This window comes from Dromaius novaehollandiae, chromosome 2 (assembly GCF_036370855.1).
Source record: "Dromaius novaehollandiae isolate bDroNov1 chromosome 2, bDroNov1.hap1, whole genome shotgun sequence".
NCBI classification, from domain to species: domain Eukaryota; kingdom Metazoa; phylum Chordata; class Aves; order Casuariiformes; family Dromaiidae; genus Dromaius; species Dromaius novaehollandiae.
In genome coordinates this window covers 47818007-47839723 of record NC_088099.1, presented here as the reverse complement: position 1 = coordinate 47839723, position 21717 = coordinate 47818007, and the positions used below count along the sequence as shown (strand labels likewise).

General features: G+C 40.3%; 1 long non-coding RNA gene across 2 annotated transcripts; it reads right to left on the bottom strand.

The window, feature by feature from the left end:
* Window positions 1-581: 581 nt before the first annotated feature.
* LOC112982813 (uncharacterized) lies at window positions 582-21717 on the bottom strand. Of its 2 annotated transcripts, XR_003259065.2 has the most exons (4): window positions 21073-21717; window positions 20574-20694; window positions 3757-3936; window positions 582-2166 (listed from the first exon to the last, which is right to left on the bottom strand). It is a non-coding gene; the product is annotated as an uncharacterized LOC112982813 (long non-coding RNA). The 2 variants fall into 2 exon arrangements; XR_010387670.1 differs by having other exon boundaries at window positions 582-3936.

The window sequence follows — 21717 nt, the reverse complement described above, 5'->3', positions numbered from 1 at the left end:
GTGTAGACAGAACAGAAATGTTTGTTTTCCATAATCTCTACCTGGATGTTCATCCCCCTGGTTGCCTCCCCATTGTCCTGGTAAATAACCATGCTGTAACCTCACAAAATCGTGACACTGACTAGCTGTGCTCTAAGGTTCTAATAAATATTTTCACATTGAATCCATTATTAAGCATTTACAACAAATCATTCCAAATGTCTAGTATTAAGTTATAGAATGTTCTTGATTCAATCTTTCAGTCATTTGTGATCCACTGTAAAATTAACTCATGTATTTTGTCCAATGATGGCACGTACATATAGGTAGCACAGATAAAGCACATTTATAACAGGAGGTTTTATTGCATGCATTTTCCACAAAAAGGATGAAGACAAAGCTAAAATTAAGCCTTACACATCCATTTTCAGATTCAATTGATCCTCCCTACCACAAGCTGAAGAGACACTAGAAAGCAAACCGGGCATTTTACAAGAGCAGTGCATATGTTGCATCTTCTCTGCAAATAAAACAGTTCAGTTTCTACAGCTGACTAATTAAAGCACCTTTGTATAACCACAGTATTGATTTATAAAATAATACAAAGTTTTGAAACAGAGCTATCAGAGGACAATTTCCAGTGTAATCCAAAGTACTTCCAATAATGTCATGTCAGGCTTTTGGGTTTACACTGGGATAAAAAAAAATCAGAATTTGATGTAATATTATCTAAATATAATGTAACTGATGGAGAGGGACTCTAAGAAGAATGAGACAGTCAGGCTCTGAGCCTTTGGGAGTGTACTGTGCTAACTGGTGCTGTGTTATAGATTAATGATCTTTCACATCAGTAATTTCAGTTCTTAATAATGAAAAGTTTTTATTTCGTTTTCCTATGAAGGTACTCTGGGAAAATCATAAGCTATCAGGGACAAACTTCTTAAGCCATTAATGTCTTGGAATTGGCTGAAGACATGATAAAACCAGCATACTGTAAGATGCCATTCCTTAAAATGGCCATACATTCAAAGGAAAAAACTTTTCACTCTTGTGATATCATTTTCAAGATCACAAAATACTGATACAAAAGTTCACTTAAAATACTGTCCTTTTTCACTCAACAGTGTATGTATTTTCAGTACTGAGGCTCTCTCTAAGTACCTTTCAAGTTCTAAAGTGACTACAATTAACAAAGATCAGTACTACTCATACGCTTTTTCAGCCAAAGGACAAGTCAAATTTTTCACCCCAAACATCATTTACCCAATGGCACAGTTGTTCTACTGAGTCATTATATCAGGTAAACATAGCAAAGTCTATCCTTTGTAGCAATGTGTCCTGAACAAGTATTTTCTACACACACACAGTAATTTTGACTGAAATGAAAAACAGAAATTCCGAAGCACTAGAGAAATCATATAACTTTCTAGGTAAATCATTAGCATATGGTCTCTGTCGTCAAGGAAGTCACTCTGAAATTAAGTTCCTCCTTCTTCAGCAAGAAATCCTGGCTGTGCTGAAGGTGATGGAAATGCCCTTACTGATTTCAGTGGGAGAAGGTTTTTAGCCCAGTCTTTTTAAAGCATTAGTCTAGAACAGGCTTTACCAAGTTATTCTGCAAACAGTCTGACTTCTGAGCTTGCAGTCTGGTGGGAAGCGCTGTGCCCTCACTTTGCTTACAGCCCCCATCTGTGAGTCAGATATTCCATCTGGAGCAGTTGAGCTATTGATAAAGATTAGCAAACAGCAAAAATCAGTCTTGCATTAAAAAAGTGGTCTTGTTTCCAGTGTAATAAGTCATCTTCTTGTTTCACATGAGATGAAGCCCTAAGGTCAGACCTCTGCCACCCATGTAACCACTCCTGAATTTTTCTAAGTCTTCTCCAACTCTCTGATCAGACTAAAGCATTAAACTTTTGCTAGGCAACAGAAGGGACAGGTTGGACAAACCAATTTCAGTATGCATGATGGCAGGTTCCTCTGAGAGCTTTATCAACTGTTTATTAATGCTTGACAAGGAGGCTGATAAAAACAGCTGTGCAGAAAGATTAAATATATTTCCCATGCTGACATCCATATTCAGTCAGAGTTCACAAAAACCTCATAAAATATTAGTTATAAAGCTGTATCCATCCAGGCTGGTCTTTAAACAGATTACACATTGTTTTGTCAATCGGGACATTTCATCTGAAATAAAACAGGTAGAACTAAATGAGAATCTACAGATGATTCCCTTGCCTCAAAATTTGCTGGTTTCCAAGAAAGAAAGGTCATGGAAAGAACAATATTCAGATGAAGGGACTGCAGACAGCAGCAGTAAACATCTATGTTTGCCCGGCTAGCTTATTACAGTGTGTGTAAAAAGGCCGGAGGAAGATCTCATATCCTTATTCTTACTGCTCTAGAGTGAATGGTGCTGGTAGGGTGCCAGGTAACATATTATCAGAGTTGTAAAGCATATGGATAGAAAGGACCTTTAGAAGTTATCTAGTCCAATGTTTCTCAATAGGTTGTCTATGGATGACTGCTGGCTCATCAGATCTTAGATGGCACTATCTCAGAATGATTGCAAAAACCTAATGTTAGTGACAGATACAGTCAAATGTAAGCAAACAAATAAAAACAATGGTGAAAAGAGTAAAATGTGAACAGCCCAAATCTTATTTGGTTATACAAGAAAACTACTATGACAGAATCAAGTAAGATCTTTCTTTGCTTAAAGTTTGGCTTATTCTTTTAACTAAAAAAATGCTGAACATTGATACAGTCTACAACTCTGCCCCTAAGCGGGGTCCATTTTGTGTCACATTTCTAACAGTGTTTGTTTACTCCATACTCAGACTTTCCGTGATGGAAAGACCACAACTGCCACAAGCGATATACTGAGTAATGGAGTGCTATATTGAGTCGGCTGAGTAATTTATTGGTCAGAAATGTGGCCTATGATTTGTCCATACAGCAGTTTCTTAAGAAAATGAAAATAAGAATATTAAACACATACATGTTTAATACATATTCTTTCATTCTTTTCTGGAAAAGAGCACCCGTTTTCAGAAAGGAATAAACAAGGAATAACTAGCAACTAAGCATAAAAGGATGAAATATTGAATTCATTAATCACCAAGACAGTTTTAGTAACCTTACTCAAAACCATCCTGAAAGTCTACAGAAATGCTGTGGAGCTAGGAAATTAAATCAAATACCCAAGGAATAGGCACTAGCTGATACTATTATACTAGCTTTCACATCTGCAGATTTGGGGTCAGATCCTTCTTTATTCACAGAATCTGAAAGGAGGTTTGACAGTTTTACTCTAGTCCGTATTTGTAGATATCAGAGAAAAATGACTGTCTCAGCTGCACAGCTGGCTGTGCGTGTTCAGAAAAGGCTTGGCATGTGAGTAGGAGTGATGCTGTACCTCAGGAGTAGGCACTATATACTCCTGTTACTAGCACATGAAAATGCGCAGCAAAATATTACAAAACCTGGCTTCTACTCTTGAGCATATGCCAAGGAGTCCCATCTGCTATGCCAGGCCAGCATAGGGATCTACATGCTGCCATGCAGGAGTTGCCAAGAAGTGCAAATGAAGGTGTGGTATGCGGAGTGTAGGTAGTGTCAGTGAAAAAGCAACTTGCTACATGGTCGTACAACTCCTTAGGAAAACTGTATCAATGCAGCAAAGTCAGCGTAAATGATCATCTCCATGAGGCAGTATTGCGCTGTGAAAACAAATCCCTTACTCTCCAGAGAATGTGGCTCATCTGGCCTAGTTACCTGACAGAGTCTATCAGTCTTTTTGCTTAGCTGTCAAAATCATCTGTAAAGCTCCTGGTTACAGTATCTAGCTTTGAATGTCTAGAGGCTGGGAAAGGGCACAGTCAGTGGAGATTCCTCATTCTGGAATTCATTTTTCCTTCTGGTCTCACACAATCCTGGTGCTTTGACTGGAGCAGTCTGGAAAGACAGATTATATCAGCAAGATTTCAAAATATATATATTTGCTTGCTGTGTGCATATGAATGTGAATTAATAATACTTTAAAAATAAAATGCTTCTGTGCTAGCTGAAGCAAAGATTTGACACCCAAAGATTGTAGGTATACAATCCAAAGGAGGAATCCATACCTAAAGTATGTAGGTAAGGATCAGCTCTTACCCTTCCTTTTATAAAAAAAGGCAAGATAATTCTCCATGAGCTTGGCTTATTGGACATGAGACAAAAGAGGATCAAACAGCTAGTAATTAAAGATGGTTAAGAGACTAGTTATCAGATATGAAAAATAATTTTTCAGATAATCCTCTGAAACACCCTTCAGTACAAGGCTTGTGAGACTGAAGTAAAGGGGATTTGTATGCTGTGTAACTTTAATTTGTGAACCTCAATTAAACAAAACTCTTTCTTAAGCAAACTGGGGCTAAGGTCCCCAGATGTTGATTAAATATACTGAAAATTCCTTCATGCATCAAATCACTTGGTTACCTAAAATTATTCCTTGGCCACTTTCTGCAAACAGGTAATCAGCCTGATAGCATATGGTATAGTACAGATATCAGCTTGTTTTTTCACCTGGAAACTCAAGAAACAAGCACTATATTGGAAGGAATATTAGAGCACATTTATCAAAGTTACAGATGAAGTGAAAATCATTTCTAATTTCAGGACCATGCAGTTCCTAATGAGCATTTTAAATTATTCCTGACTCCTCATGAGAAATGTCTGGCCTACAGAATTATCATGTTAGCTTTGACACTGTATCATGTAGCCTGACACCTGACACTAGAAATTAAGCATAATAGCTCAAAAAAGAAAGGGCCTTCTTCAAATTCTTAAGAGGATTCTTTGAAGAAGAATTTGTATGGCAAACTGTTCTTATACACCATGCTCAGAAGAAGCAGAAGCAACACCAACATTGCAGGTAATTCCCATTCAGGAAGACAGTCTGCAACTCAAACTAGAGTGTCTGCCAAGCCTCAGACTAAGATGGACACACATCTCTTTCAGAGAAACACTAGCACCAAACAGCAATACCCAGGGACAACGACTGTTTTGCTGACTTAGCTGAGAAAAGCAATGTTTCCCCCTCAGAGAGGTGCTGGTGTGGGAACATGCCCTGCCTGCCCTTCTAAGAGCAGCTCTCTCAGTGTAATGTGCTGCTTGGGCCTGGGACCTACTGTGGGCAAAACTTGTACAGGCCATGGTGAAACAAACACTTGGCAAAGCCCACCGTGTTGCGACAGGAGGGTCGTTTCTTCCATCTGTCTACATGGCCGGCTGAGAGTCAGTGCCCAACAGGGGAGCCTTCTATGGTGCTCAGCCAACACTGGCACTTAACTGGGAGCATGCAGCACTTGACAAGATCGAGGCCTATCTGTATTTGCTATTGCAGTTAAGTCTTGAAAGGTTCACAGCTGTTCTTCTAGATAAATTTCCTTTTTATTCTTATCAAGCCACTCTTTAATCTTTTCCTAATGACCTTTATCTTGAGATAACTGAACATTAAGTTTTAATCCCACAAATGTATTATTACCAAAAATAAATCTCTAAAGCAAAATCACGTACATTTATATCAGGAAATGGTTTAAATTGTTTATTTGTACCCAGAATAATCCAACATAATGAGAGGGATAGCTCTGGCAAATCTTTCCTGATTTTGCTTGGGATCTCTTTGAAGGACAAGAGAACTGAAAAAGGTGAGGAACATCAAAATCTATACAGAAATCTTTTTTACCTCATGAGGCTTTTTACACATTTATATTAAAAATAAGTGATTTTCCTACCCTAAATACATATTCCTTCTCTTGACTTATTTTGCTTGTTTTCTGCCATAATTATGTTATTTCTTCCATAAAATCTTCTGCAAAAACAATCTCACAGGCAAGGTACAAATTTCTCATCTGAAATAGCAGCAAACATTCCATAGAAAACATCAATTTCCCTCTATACATCATAAAGAAAGGGGAAAAATCATGTTTTCCTTTGCAGATTATAAATAATGTAAAATATTTGAATAGATCATTTTCCTGTTAGAATTATAACTTGCATCACCTCTTCTCTTGAATAACTATTTGCCTACCAAGTACACAATATCCAGCAATAATTTTTAGTCTGATGTAGTTAGTGTCTAACCTTCCTATCTTTGGAACATACCTGCGTAAAACTGAGTAACTGCTCAGACTAACATCATAAAATCCAAACCATGTGTGAATGTAAACAATTACTGGTATAGTACAAAACTTTCAATCACAATATTCTTAACCAGGACATCTCCCTGGATTCTAATTTAGCACAAATATACTTACTGAGAGTGAAACTACTTAATAGGGATGTATTCAGCCAGTGACACAGACAGTTTAGTATTTGGCAAGCTCTTAAATCAGTGTGAAATGCCTAACTGCACTTCTATCATGAACAGAGATTCCAGTAATAATAAGGAAATAAAAGACAAAGAAAAATGAAATGCTATGAACACTCTCCTTATTGCTGTATTTTTACTTTGCTGGGTATTTTATGTCATGGTAAGTCTCTTCACAAGTACTTTTGTCTCTCCTTATCTGGATAGCTGTTTAATTGAGTTGGCTCCCTACCAGTTCAGAGGATTCTACTGAATTAACGTTCAGATTTGCTTAGCTTTAGTTAATCAGATGTGCAGGTGTGGCATTCCTGCAGTTCTTTCAATTAGAAAAATAAAGCTTATATGTTGAAGAGTATAGGTTAGAGCAATGATCAAGGTATGTTGCAGATCTTACACATTCTTTAGGGTAGCTGACTGCTTTTTTTTCCCTTTCAATTTTAAATCACTGCTACAAATCATTACTGAAAGAAATTCCTGCTTTGCTTACATTATAGAATTGTGTATGTATAAACTGGATGGGAAGATGCCTAGAAAAGAAAAGAAGCCCGAAATAAATAAAGGAAAAGTAGCTAAGTCATTATTAAAAATGTCTAGCAGCTGAGATGGCTGCTTTTTCCAGTGATACAAAACTAGTCCAAATCACTCTAGAAATACAGGCACAAACCCAATTTTCATGTATCCCTGTGGGTTATCTTCATGTCAAAAATATATAGGAAGAGATGTCTATTGGAAAAAAAAAAGAATAAATTACCTCTAGGAAGGAATTAGCGACCAGTTAATTAGTAGCTTTACTTTCAGCAGCCCATGTGTAGTCTCAAGACCTAAAGCCAATCCTGGCTGTTCCTGTGGAGATTTCAACAAGCATGTGTGAATACAGGATAGTCTCCATCTTTCTTGAAACAAATGCCTGCTCCACAGCACTCAGCACCCTTGCTTTTGGGCTGAAGGCATGAAGGGAGAGGGTTTCCTGGTGCCATCAGAACACTTTCATGGCCAAAGGTGAGGTGGACATAGCACAATAAAACCCTGCCCATGTCATTGATGCCCTCCTCTATGCCCGCCATCCCCTGTGTATGCTGAGAACAGAAGATTAAATGCTACAGCTCCAAGAAAAGGCACAAGCTCTCTGCTTGAACGCAAACTGCTTCCAGCCAAGTTTTCTCCCTGCCTTGGCAATCCTCTGTATTCCCCACTTCTCCATTCTCAAAGCAGAGGGCTGTCCTAGATATATTTGGCCAGCCCAGGACAACAAGTAACTTGAAATGGAACCTATTAGTGTTTTTTTTTCTATGCAGAAAAATCATTACTAGCGGAGTTTTTAAATTGTGAAGGTATATTCCAGATAATGAAAAGAGCTATGTGACTGTGATGGAGAAAGAGATATAGCATCAAGAATTTGCTTTATGCCTCTTGAAACTGAGAGTTCTTTTCTTCTTTTATGGCAGATTTTTTGTTTTCTTCTTCTTGGCCACTAGGCTCTTCTAATAAGGGAACACCTCATCTGTTGGCATTTCTTGGAGTAAACATGCAAGCCCAGCTCCGCATTGTTCAGTGAGGCTCTTAAGGCACCACTGCCCAATCAGATAAGGGCCTGTTATTGTTGGCTAAATCACAGCAAAGATTTTTTGAAGCATGCTGAAGATAGAAATTAGCTACAGAGACAGATATCTGTGTGTTATTTTCTTCAGAAGAAGAATGGGATTACTTCGCACTCAAGCTCTCCAACAGCTGAGGACTCAGCTGTATGCCCTTTGCACCTGAGTCTTTTATTTTTCTTCCTTTGTTTTACCATGGCTTCATTTGGGACCCATGTTCAGCATGACTGTTCCTGAGAAGAAATCTACACCTTGGCACATCAGCTCCAAAAGCTGTAAGAGTGTAACAGCACTGATGGAAATTCACTTTCTAAAGCACAGAGCAAACTGTATACACTACTGGAGTAAAGACAAAAATTGCAGCCTTCCTTTCCTCCTGTCCCTCTCCTGCCTACAAAATCCCACGCCATACCTAAATCGCCTCCAAAAGACACTCAGATCTTCTGTTCTCTGGAAAGGAGCTCTGAAGACTGAATCATGATACACTTGCACCTTTTCTATCCTGCCACCACCTCCAAAGCCCCCCAGACCTCAGCATCTCATTCTCTGATGGAACAAGAGTATCCAAGTTCACGGCCTCTGTACTGCCTACATGTTGCAATCAAAGGTTTCTAAGCTGATTGATTCATATAACCTGTCCTTGCTAGTTTTGAGTAGCAAATAAAAATAATCTGAAAACACTGTTGAAAACTAGGCCACATTCAACATGTATAACGCAGTGACTTGCAACAACTCTGTGTGTTACTCCAATCATACTCCAGAAGAGTTATAGTATGGAAATGTGCCCAAGAAGTAAGAAGCATGACTTTCTTAGTACAAAATTATGGAAACTTACCAGTGAAATAATAAGGCACAAATACAAGAGATCTGCAAGTAATCTTAAAATAAACTATTTAGGATCCCCTGAATATTTTCTTAAACTCAGTTTCTAAACTCCCCACCAAACTGCTAATAATGTAAAGAATCTCAAATAATGAACAAAGTGCACGGTGCCTGCAAAAAGCAGTGCTTTATTATTTAGAACAAGGTCTATCAAGTAAGTACTAGATGTCAACTCACTGATAGTTTTGCCCAGATTGACAGGTTGCTGAAGGTACACACCAGTTTTGTTCTCCAGTCTGTTCCGGTTTGATTTCATTCATAATTACAAGTGCATTTGCCTTTCTATATTTGCAATGAAATGCTGTGCAAATAAAATTTGGGAGTATATGCACAGTAAATCCTGTATCAACACTGACTGGCCTCCAGATCTGGAACTGATTCAGTGATTAGTTTGAGAGTGATTAATGTGAGTGATTAATTTAAATCCCTGCTATAAAAATGTATTTAGAAAAAGAGAACTGACAGTATAAATAGCACTTCAGACTGCTACATCCATGCCTTCAATGGACTCTGCTTTTGCAAAGTGCATGAGTCAGTTTTTGCCCAGGTACAATATGCAGTAAGATGATGAGGTTCAGATGTCCAAATTTCTAATCCTTCTTGCAATAAGAAATGATAATTGTTAATATGTTTTCTGAGGAAAAAAAGTCTCCATCAGCCAAGTGCTGGCTGGATAGTATACAACTGTTCAATTTTTGCTGCATCTTCCCTATACCTACACTTGGTATTTCAGCATGCTGTAAATGGAAAATACTTTTAGTCTGGACACAACAAGTAACATTGCATTTTGGGTCCAGATAATGTAAACACTCCCACTAGAGAATCCAGCAGTTTGCTGCTATAATCATATCTAGACCAGAATCATCTGACAGCAGTGCAGTGCCAGACTTGGCTTTTCCCCTCTCCATATCCCTCTGCCCAATATGCACATGAAACCAGTGGTCTAGGTCAAGCTGTAGTCTGCCAGCCTAGTATGCTGTCCTGACTGCTTTGCAGTTGTTCATGAGCAGTACAGAAGGGAGCCTGCCTAAAGAACATACTAGTGAACCAAATGTCTGGACTAATGCTGGAAAATAAGAGGTTCTTGATGCCACTGCTTGCTTTGAAAGATACTATGAAAACTCAGATTTAAAAAAAAAGAGGTCACACCATTAAAAAATGCCCTCTTGTCTAGATTATGAAGAAAAACACCCCAGCAGATCAGATAAATACAATTATTTCTTTTTATTATGACACAGTTGCATGCTTCCCTTGGAACAGAATGAATGCATATCCTCTTGCATCTTTGAACTCTTCTAATTTTGATTGTTTGCCATGGAATATTGCATTCTGATCCTTCTGAGGCACTTCCTTTCTCAAAGCCAAAGTCACAGAAGCATTTTAGTAGATAAATTACTGGAAGCTTTCATGTCTTAATTTATGTACATACAAAAACATTATTTAGTCGACCCTTTCATCTGTCTGAATCTGTCTGGACATGATGGAAGCTGCCAAACAATTTTTCACGGAAAAATGATAAATGCCCAGCTGCACTACAGTTCTTCCCAATCTCCACCTCCATTAGGAAAGATTTAGTGAAAGTAAATTAAATTCAACATATATGTAGCACTGTCCACTAAGATCCAATATACTGTTGTTGCTCAGGCAAATTTCCCAGATATCTGAAAGTTACACAGTTCATAACTGATGTTTTCCTTGGTGAATTTATTTTTGTGAGGTACAACTGTAGCAGCCCCTAGCAAATTCCATTCTAATATTTCTTATGGGTACATGCAACATGAATAACAGTACAGATTTGTTTCACTGCTCTACCTGTATGTTTCTAAGTATGAAGGGTAAATTGCCTCTTTTTCCTATTCACTATTTGGAGCTTCCAATAAACATGTAAAATTGCAGTAAACACATCACCCAGCAACCACGCATCATGATTTGGAAGAGCTTTTCATTGTTTCACATAAGTCAGGCAATGCAGAGCAGGCCTTAAGTAATCAACATTGACCTGGATTATATTCAAATTAACAAATCATGGGAAAAATTCTCCAGACCTCATTATTAGTCTCTCTAAAACAGCACTACCTATTTCAGGACACAGGCTGTGCAGTGAATCGAACCCTATGGAGCTGGTATGTAGAAACACGGAGAATGGATTCTGGCCCTTTATTGCCTTCTGCCAAGGGAGCAAAAATGATTATAATGTTAATACTTAACTAGTGGCTGCATACAGTTGTCTAATTTTGCTGTGCTTATTCATTATCTTTCAAAGACATTTAAGTGCACAACTTGTTCCTACCAAAAAAAAAAAAAAAAAAAAGCAAAAATAACTTCTTCGTCTTCTGAAATAAGCTCATGGCAATCTGTCTTCATTTAAACTGCAGGAGAGCTGGCCTGGATCCTGGAATAGGCTCTGGTTCCTTTTAAAACAGGGAAATAGTTCCTACATACATTGATCTGCTTTTTGGAATTTATGAAGCAGAACACAAATCTAAGAGCTGGCAACATTTAATGGTAATGAGGCAGTCTTACACCAGAGAGTTCAATATAGGATCAGCTCATGATGTTTTCCAACAGCTGGAAAATGGAATCTTCTGCAGGCTGGGAATGAAAAATCTTGCTTTAAAATTATCCTCTGTATACCCCAATATACAATTATTTTAAAATGGGAGCATATCAGAATGCCTCCTACAGCTTCTAATGCAATGGGCTTTTTACTGAAGGGAGAAAATGTGCTTTCCTCATGCAGTGCTGCTGTGCCAGCTAAGCTGCAGCACACAGTGGAAAGAGGGTCCTGCCTGTGCTTTGCTCCTCTTTGAATGCTTTGAGATGGTCAGGCCTGCTCTTGCACGAGGCAGAAACCATCCTTGTATTCAAAGAGCACAAGGACAAGGATTGTGCCTGGCTCCAGGGTACAAAGAAGAGGCTTTTCATTCCCTTTCTGACACACGCTGGGCCCTCTCTGGCCGTGCAGAAGCCCTTCCATTTCCCTCTTCCTCTTGCCTGACTGCCTCTGTGGCGTTTCCTTACAAAGGCATGTTTGTTAATTATCTGACATAGCTCCCCAAGTGGTCCTTCCTACTCTATTTTTGTTTCCACAGCAAAAGTGTGGCCTCACAGGGGCTTGAGGTCTCTCTCCAGCCTCACAGTTGCCAATACTAAGCCATTTGCTGCATGTTAGGAATCCGATTCTGGCCCACCAACTCAGTTTCACTATTCTTTCAATATTCACTGACATCTTCTGTAAACCAATTCAGGGCAAACAGAGTCATGCCAGAACCTGTTAATTCCCATGAGAAAAGAAACATTTTCCATCTGGCTTGCTCCCTGCCACTCTTTAAAGTATTATTTTCCAAAGATGTTAAGAGAACTACTTCACTTTATTTGCTACTTAAACACTCTCCCCAGCTTTAAAAGCAGCGTAAGTAGATTAAAAGCAGCAGCAGGACAACAAAACAGATTAGCATCCTCCTGGCCTTTTTAAAGAAAGTGGAAGCCCAGAGGACACCTGTAACTGAACCTCTTGGGAGGCGTTAATCATTCAAAGACAGCTGCAGGTTCTCACCATTTACCGAGCAGGCACAGACATTTGATGCTGGGGTAAAAAGAGACTGTGGAGACCTAGCATAAAAGCCAATTTTCCCTGTTAATGTGAACACTCAGTTATCCAGCTAGCTGCAAGTACTGTCTGTCATCCCTTTTTCCCTTGTCTCCAGTTATGCCATATCCCAGGCTCAACTATATCTTAGGACTGAGAGAACAGAAAACATAGGGGACTCGGGGGAGGCGTGGGGAGGAACCTCAGGGATTGTTAAAAGAAGGGCCTTAGGAGCTGCACATACTCTTGCATGCAGTCTAGTAAATCTTGTATTAGTAGCCTTATTGAAAGGCTTATAGTAGGCCTTATAGTAGCTTATCAAAGCCAGAAGTATCATCATACCCTTATTTGTTGTTTCAGAAAAATGAAGTAGGAAGTTCTAATGTCAGAGAACTGCATAAGTCAGATAATATTTTTAAAAACAGGTGGATCCAGGAAGCAAAAGAAATTTCAAGCCTCTTGACTAGAAATAGAGTGGTGAGGAAGCATGAAGGAAGATGTCACACTGTTGAACTGAGACATTTTTGGCTTCAGCCAGAAGATGTAAAAGAAAAAAAATCTGGCAGGAAAAGAAGCAGGTATCCAGCCACAAGGAAGGCCAACCGAGAGCTAGAAACAGATTGCTGAAGGAAGAAACCCAATTAAGTCAGCCAGGTATTTATTCCGATTTATAGCAATGCTTGGCCCAAAGCCCCACTTTAAAAAATACTAGGCTAATAGTAAAAATATGAATGAAAATGCAGCTGCAGCTTCAGATACAATTTTATAGCAAATTAAAACTACTGTAGTCCTCTCAAGAGCAACCAGTAATGGTTTGAAGTTCAGAGGCAAGTGAAGTAAGAGTCAGTAAGCGCTGGAGGGGACATGAGAAAGCGAGCAAGAGAGAAAACCCTCATTAAACCAATATCAGCAGCTTTCCCAGTGGCTGCACAAATATTTTTTGTTATTGAGGAAAAAGAAATTGAAATACCAGGCCTATATTTCCATCTCTAGAGGCTCAACCACAATGCACCTGTCTGCAGCAAGTTGCTGGCTGAATTTTAGCCGCTGTCTACAAGAATTCAAACTAGCTGTTAGCAGCAATTTCTGTCCTGAAATCCAATCTATAACTCTAAGAGACTATCATGTTGTCATGGCTCTGTGAGACCAAAAAAGAATTTCATTGATGTTTGCAAAGAGAAGTGATATGGCTGAAAGCCCAGCTATGCTCTTCTAAGCTGGAGAAGATAATGTAACACTCTTGGACCCAGTTTTACCCTCATTATAGGCAAGTGACAACTTCCCAGTGAATTCAGTGGGCAGAAATCCAACCTCTTACTGTGAGCTGAGAGAAAAATAATAATCTGCTACATATGAGAATGTGACTTAGCCAGAATGTTTAAAAAGTGAATTTCTAATAGCACTACAGTATCGGAGTGTTTTTCAAAGCAGCTAAGTATTAAGATGCATAAATGACAATGCATCAATATAAAAAAAGCCAAGAGCTCAGAAAAGCTGCAAAATCTTTTGATGAAGACCCTCCTACTACTGGAAGCATTAGAGGTGATTTCCTTGAAGCAATGGAAAGAATAGCATGAATGAGAAAAGTCTGAAAATGGGAAAAGGGAAGCAGAAGAAGGAAATTCTCCATATGCTTCCACCAAAGAGGAATTTGCTATTGCTTTTAAGACTTCTTTGTTATCACCAGCTTAATTACAGCTGGATTTTTTTAGAGAGGATTCTATCAAGGCTGTAGCATTCTACCTTGCTTTCTCTTACTCTCTTGCTCTTCCCAGAAATAGCTGGTAACTATGTTGCAATTCTTGAAGTATGTGCTCATAAAAGCAAAACCCACAAGGAAGCCTCATGCATTTCTTTTCATGTGCTTTATACGCAAGGCGTGAAACCTTGGTAATTACCTGCCTCCAGCCACTCCTTAAAAACTGAAAAGCTTTTCTTTGTATTTGTGTAGCTACAGTAGCCATGGCAGCTGCTCATTTATTAGTTGCAGAGTATGTTCAAGCAGGTTGGTTAACTAGACTGTGTGGATGGTGAAGCTGCATGCAAATTTATTTTTTTAAAAAAAGCCAGCAACCTGTTTACCAAGAACAGGTCATGGAGATACTAATCAATAGAAACTGCCTTCTATTTCACCATAAAGCAAGAATGACTAACAACTCTCGTATTGCATTGATGCACATAATATATACACCTTATATGTCTAACTATCCCAGAGATCTGATAATAGGTTATTCAATGGAGAAGGGCCTAAGTCAACCCTTTCCTTCTCAAATTTGAATAAACAAAATCTTTGACAATATCAGTAAGGAATTCAGACTGGGATTTAGAGGTGAATATAATGGCTGACTTCAGGATAGCTCAAACAAACGACTGCTGGTGTGGATTTCTGTGATATTTTGGTGTTTTGGTGAGGAAGGGGAAAAGTGGATGGAGGGGAAAGACACTGCTTGACATCACAATATAAACATCATTTCTTCTATCTCTACCAGGAAGCTGTTGTTGGAAGAACAAGATGCAATCATTTGTAAGTCAACTGAACTCACAACCCAGAAACAACTGTGGTACGCATTGTACATCCACACAGGGAGATAACGAAGAGCAGCTATTCTGTTCTAGCTCTTCTCTCATGTGGACAAACCCAGTATCATGCTGTTTGCTCTGAAACATGGGACTGGAGACAGCAATAGTTATACTTGATTATGGGACTGACCCTAACTATTTCACTGCCCTCTTCCCTAACATTCCCATAACTAATACCAATGGCTCAGTAGGTGTTCCTGGCCCTGCTTCACCTCCACAGATGTAGCCATTCCAGTTCTTCTGCCTTGGGTTGCCGTTCTGTGTTTGGAAATGATAAGTTCATCCCCAGTTCTGTTCTATCCTTTGCCTGTAAAATTCCTGAGAAGGATAATTTAATAACCCCATGCATTTATGACACACATTCAACCTTTTGTCAGTAGATGCCTGAACAGTTCCCTCTGTCTCTTAGTAAAATTATTTCCTGCTGAGGCACTGACTCAGTGAGGACGGGGGAGCCAAAGCCCTGGAAAGGGTGAGTTACAGTTGCTTTTGGAAGGTGACTGCTTTCCATAAAATCTACCTACGTAAACAGACTTCCAAAATATGCTAGCTACTGAATTAGTCCTCACCAAATTCTAATCAGCAATATAAAATAAACTTATGAAATACACAAAATTCTCAGCTTCCACAATGCACTCTGCCTGCTGCACGAGTCTTGGAAATATTTTAGACAGATTTTGGCTAGATGGAAATCTCTGAGCCTTGAGGTATTTTCAAGCTTTAGCACTTCTAGCCTTGACAGTCAGACTAGCAACAAAAAGCAAGCACTGCCGCCCAGTGGCTACCGAGGACAAGTTTCTTCTGTGATTAATAGGTAAACTCTCTTTCAGAAATGGGTCATATAAAGATCGGCATTTTGCTTAGGCCAAGTTTCATGTTGGAAGCTGCATATTCAAATCCTACTAATCTCAGCTTATTTAGGAAAGGGCTGATATTTTTATCTAAGAAAAATGAGTTAAATGAGTTAAACTAAATATGTTATTCAGAGAGGTATTGCCTGAGAATACTCTTTTGTTTTTGGATTTCTAAAGGATACTCAGTAGTTATATTGCAGAAGAAAAAACAAGCATAGGGTGTTTGACTGGCTATGGAGCTGGCTTAGGCCAAAAAAAGATTCCTGTTACGTGACTTACTGCTACATGCTACTTGTGGCGAATACAAAAGAGCCTTCTCAGAGTCTCAGGTCAAGGAATCAAATAAGGGGGAGAAGAAAATACATAGTTTACTCCCTGACATTAAAGAGTGAAATGACACTTTAAGCTCAAATGGGCTGAAGTTTCTCTCCCGATTTGCCGTATTTTGGATGAAAAAAAAGGGCACAAAATTAAAAAATTCTCCTTGCTCCTCCCTCAGCTGCAAGGCAGTGGTTGGTAAGCACTATCAACAGCTTAAAGTATGTTTAGGGTATATTAAAGCTTGATCTTACAATTTCCTGTTTTGTCTTCTAAGCCCTGAAGTTGAGGTACCTATACAGACACGAAAATTGCACTAATATAAACCTTAGAGGTGCAAAAGTAAGCCAGTACAAATTATTTTGCTCCATGGCTTGTAGAGATTTGTATCAGAAATACTAAAATTGGTTTGAATGAGGCATGAATGGAAAAGCATGCATGAAAGCATCAGATAAAACAACGCAGCAAGTTAGAAGAACAGCCTGCACTGATAACCCAGGACACCGCTGACAGCAACAGAATAGGTAAACACCAAGGGCCATGCTGTCACACCAGTCACCACCAGAAAAGGCCTGTGCCCTGACAAGAGGAGCAGGGCAACAATGCTGCTCCACACTGGCTGTGTGCTCCTTTCCCTGTTGTCTTGTCAGGGGGATGGACTGTAGCCCTAAAGGTGCTCACATAGGGGAACTCAGGTAATGGCACCAACATTTAGGGAGACTGCAGTAAGCAAGATTTAGGGGCAAAAGCATAATTGTTTGACTCTTACAGGGTGTAGAAGACCTACATGCAAAATCATCACTGTCAACCAAGGGGATGCCCAGAAGTGCAGTGAGGACTTGAGAGCCAGCAGCTGTGTCTTCTGTGCTGCACCCAAGTGATCCTGGCTGGATTACATGAACACACACATTTTGGTGCTTCTGAATATATGGTGCAAGAGACCAAGGGACTGATATCTGTGACAGCGTATCTAAGTGACTGAAATCAGCTTTGTTTACAATAAATAGCATTTTCGCCTTCCATATGGTCTCTGGGTTTTGTCAAATTAACTTTCTACAGGTTGTTTTGGTAAAAGCATCCAGGAGTAAGTGATTTTCATTCAAAAACGATTAGCACATGACTAGGGGACAAATCTATCAGCACTTTGTAGTCTGGAGACTAAACTTCAGGCAACTCTCCTGCATCTGGTGCTTTCGTAAGTACTCTAGAAAGCATGTCTCAGTCCAGTCTCTCAACCATTGAAGTTCCTGGGATCACTGCCGTATCGTGTGCAGTGAAGTAGTGCTGAATCAACAGGAACAGACTGCCAGAAGATCTGACAGAACAGAATGGTGCCACAGAAGGTTTTAAAATGATTACACATCCTCATCAGGGATAAGATGCCAAATCTTGAATCACTTTGCAAGTTAATAATGAAAAAAAACACCATTCCAATGAAGTCAATTGATAAGTCATATTAACAGACCTTCTCAAAAAGCAAAGATTATCCAAAACACTGAGAAAGAATGATTTAAAACAAACTTGCCTTGTTCTTTTCAGTAAAACATACAAATTTGAGAGTTTTAAAAGCTTTGCTGTTTTTCCAAGATGCTTTAGATCAGTGTCATTAAATCTGTTTTTTTTCTTCAAAAGCGGTTTTGATGTTGTACCACATAAATAAATACTTCCATAAGCCCTAGAATTAACAAAGTGTGGTTTCCTATAGAGGTGTGTCTCCTGGTTGACTGACTCTGGTGTCCAACCACAGCTCTCACTTTCTTGAAGTTCTTACCACAACTGATACATGGAAAAGGTCCATCTCCCATGGGGATTTTCTATCATCTGATAACCTGCGAGGTCATAGCACAGCTCCTGCCCCAGCCAGGACATCTACAGACATTTTGTTTATTTTTACCTTGCCCCTTCCCCATTTAGAAAAAAAAAAAAAGAAGATTTGTAGAAACTGCATCTGTCAACTGGTGGAAATCAGCTAGTAGGTCCAAAGGTTAGGAGGGACACATACACACACCTCAAACCACAAACCCAAACAGTCTGGCTGTGCTTGATTAACTTAAGCCTTTTATTTATAGGGAACTAGGCTAATAAGCATCACATTGGGCATTCTTGGTCAGTTGTATGCTCCATAACTACAAAGATTTTAAGTTTGCCAAACAGCAGCCCCTATATGTCTTAAATAAATTAGCAGCAAAGATGCAGGCATAAAATGATAGGTGTTCCCTTCTATTAATTTCCTATTTGGAGGAACACCTAAACAATCTGTGACTTGGGAAGGGGAGGAATGGTAGGATGAGAACACATACACAAGTCACTCATTTCATTTTATGTCTATGAAGCCACACATGCATCCTCTCCATTTGTCAAGGCTAGTTTAGCTTAAGTAGAATTAACTGCAATTACTGTGCATAAAAATGTGCCAGAACTTCTGTCTCAGCACATCTGCCCACTCATGCTGTATGCCTTGCAGTATTGCAGAGACTGTCACCAGAAGACAAGTGGCTGAGAAACTGGTGCTTAGTAGCCATAAACTATTGAGGCCGCCCCTCTCTGCATAGACTGGAAAGCAGCAGGAGGAAGATTATCCCCCCTTTACTCTCATAGCAAGGATACATCAGTTTTTTTCCATTTATTCATGCCCTTAGATCTCACCGAGGAGGAAGGCTGCAAAACCTGCAATTTTCAGAGACATTCCAAAATATTTTTCCTCCTATTTAGAAGCGGTTTGAGGGCAAATGCAAAATTTTACCTAGGAGAAGCTTGGGAAAGTAGCAACCAAGTCATAGCCAGCCCTATCTCTTTGGAGTAAGGGATGGACACCTCAGCTCTGGAACGTGCCTGCGCAGGAACCCAGGCACTCCACCTGATATGGCATGGAAGGTGCAGACCTCCCCCAGTGCCGAGCTGTTCTGCTTCTCATGACAGTAAGAAATGTGGAATTTGTTTTCTCCAAAAGAATATAAGTGAAGTGAGGGTTTGTGTTATCAGGAGAGTCGTGCAGCATCAGCTGGGCATCCATGAAGAGATGGTAACACCAGAGGAGAGAGGGCTCTGTCTTGAAAACAGCAGCATAAAGGCAGCAAAGTAGGTTTTGGCAGCCATTGTCCTATTTTCAGTTCAAAAGTGACCACGCATAGTCTATATTAAACACTAAATCTCTAACAGAAAAAGGAGAGAGAGCTCAAACACCAGTAGAAAAAGTCATGGAATTGTTCCTCCTCAACCCCAGATTAGCTTCACTAAAGCCATTTCACTATGGAAGAATATCAAGAGAGAGAGAAATGATTTGTCTAGTTAGCAAAAGGTAGAGAAGCGAAATCTGCAATCCTGGCTCAGCTCCTCATTGCACAGTTCAAACCCCTGAAAGAGATCTCACCTTCCTAATATTAACTACTAGGAAGTAAAAGGTGCAACACAAATGACCTCTCACTAGATTCCCGTTCTGTGCTAGTCCAGGCTTGAGCCTTGACTTCAGCTCAGTGCTACCGTGTCCACAGACAACAATAGGTCTCAGCTAGGAGACAGAAACTAACAGCTTCACTACTCAGCTAGGAGCAAGATCTGCCTACAGGAGTTATAAAAAGCCCTCAGTATTAAAAAGTCCTATCATCTTACCTTTTGAAAATGGAACTTATCTCCTAGGAGCAAAGGGGAGGATGACATAGCTAAGAAGCAGAGGCTGACAGATGCTTCATTCTAGCTGAATCTGGGGCTTGACAACAGTATTTCTGGCATCCCTTCACAACTGAGATGGGTGCCTAGTCATGGAGGAAAGATAAGGACTTTTGGGCTCTGTTCTGTTATGGGAGGTATAGTGATAACAGGTTTCCAATTCAAAGAACATAAGAGAGGCAGGTCAGCAGGGTGGGCTGGCTTACTTCTGACCACAAGACTCCCTGACAGTTTCAAAAACCTAACTAGGCGCTGCTGCAGTTAGAGTGAGAGTTTAATAATTTGAGCAGGAGATAAGTTAGAGCATGAATACAGGTTCTGTCCTCCACTGAACATACCGCGAGAGCATAATTAAAGTCATTTCCATGGGATTTACATGTTCTAAACAACCTCAGATTTTTTCTTCTGAACTTGCATGTTTGATTCCTTGAAATAGATTCCATGAATCCGATTTAATTGAGAAGCACCTTTCTGTTTTAACTCCAATAACTTTCTTCTGTAGAGAGGGCAACCCTGTAAACATCTGTTTACTGACTGTCTACTGATGGAGATTTTCTGATTATCCAGTTACTAACTCTACAGAAAACTGTAACTTCCCAGTAGCCTGAACAAGAGCCTGTCAACGACTAACTACCCTACTACAGACATTAGAAAAGGGACTTACTAGACTGCAAAACAGAAGCTATTGAAGTTACTCCTTTTTCTACTATGCTGCTGTCACTTTGCCATGCAGATTATTACACCACAGGACTTACCACCTTTTAACATCCCAGCAAGGGTATATTTGGAGAGAGAAAAGGAGCAATGTTCATGCCAGTTCTTCTTCATTTTTCTCCCAGTACAGCTGTCTCCACCACAAGTGAAGCTTGTTATGCCCTAGAAGGAGAGAATGCAGCTTAAGCAGATTAGAGGCAAAAAGATGAAAGCAGAGTATCTGGGACCATCAGACTTCTGTCTGTTTCAAAGCCAAAAAGGGAACCCAAGAGTCCTGACCTCACATTCCCTTCTCTACTAGCTATGACAAGAGCTAAGCAGAGGCAGTAAGGGATGTGAGTGTTGCAGCATGAAGCCAACCTGCCAGGCCTCAAGCAGAGCAGGAAATTGGCTCTATTTTCCTTCTCTTCCACAACTCCTTTTGCAGCACCTCACGCAGTCTGCACTGCTGCTGCCCTACATGTTTCAGGCAAAGGGACTGCAAGTTGAACAGTTCATGTCCAGACCATGGAGTCTGCTGTATTCACTCCAGACACACACCTTTCCTGCTCTTTGATAGGAGCAGCAGATACACAGAGGAAATTGAAAGGCAGATGGAAGAGGATGGAGCAAAAGAGTATCTCTCCAGGAAGGATTTTGCTGAGGTTGCAATCCCTCCTTGAAAACTGGAAAGCAGTATTTTTAGCATTTACAATTTCCCTTCTCACTCGGCCATGGGTGGAAGACAAATACTGAAGCCTTTATTTCCTTCCTCGAGGGACACTGTGTGGGAAGGCCTTTCAGGGACACAAGTCATCCCGAGCAGGGGCCTACGGCCAAACACCCGATCTGAAGCACGAAGCCTTTCTCCCCTGCTCTGTAAACAAAACAGCGCAACCGACTTCAAAAATAACCCGCGGAGTAAAGGGCGCTGCTTGAAAAGCGCCACGCAGGTTGGCGACCCCCCTTCGGCTCCCCCTCTCCGAGGTCCTCGGGGCCGCGCGAGGCAGCAGACACCCGCCATGCGAAAAGGAAGACGAAAATAAAACAAGAGCCGCGCACGTAGGGACACGGCAGGGCGACGCAGCTACTTGCGCCCGCGCGCCCCGCCCTGCCCGCGCCTCAGTGTGGCCGTTACTCCACCACCGGCGCGGGCCGGCGGGGGGACTCGCGCGCGCGCGCCGGTGGGCGGGCGGTGCCGGATGT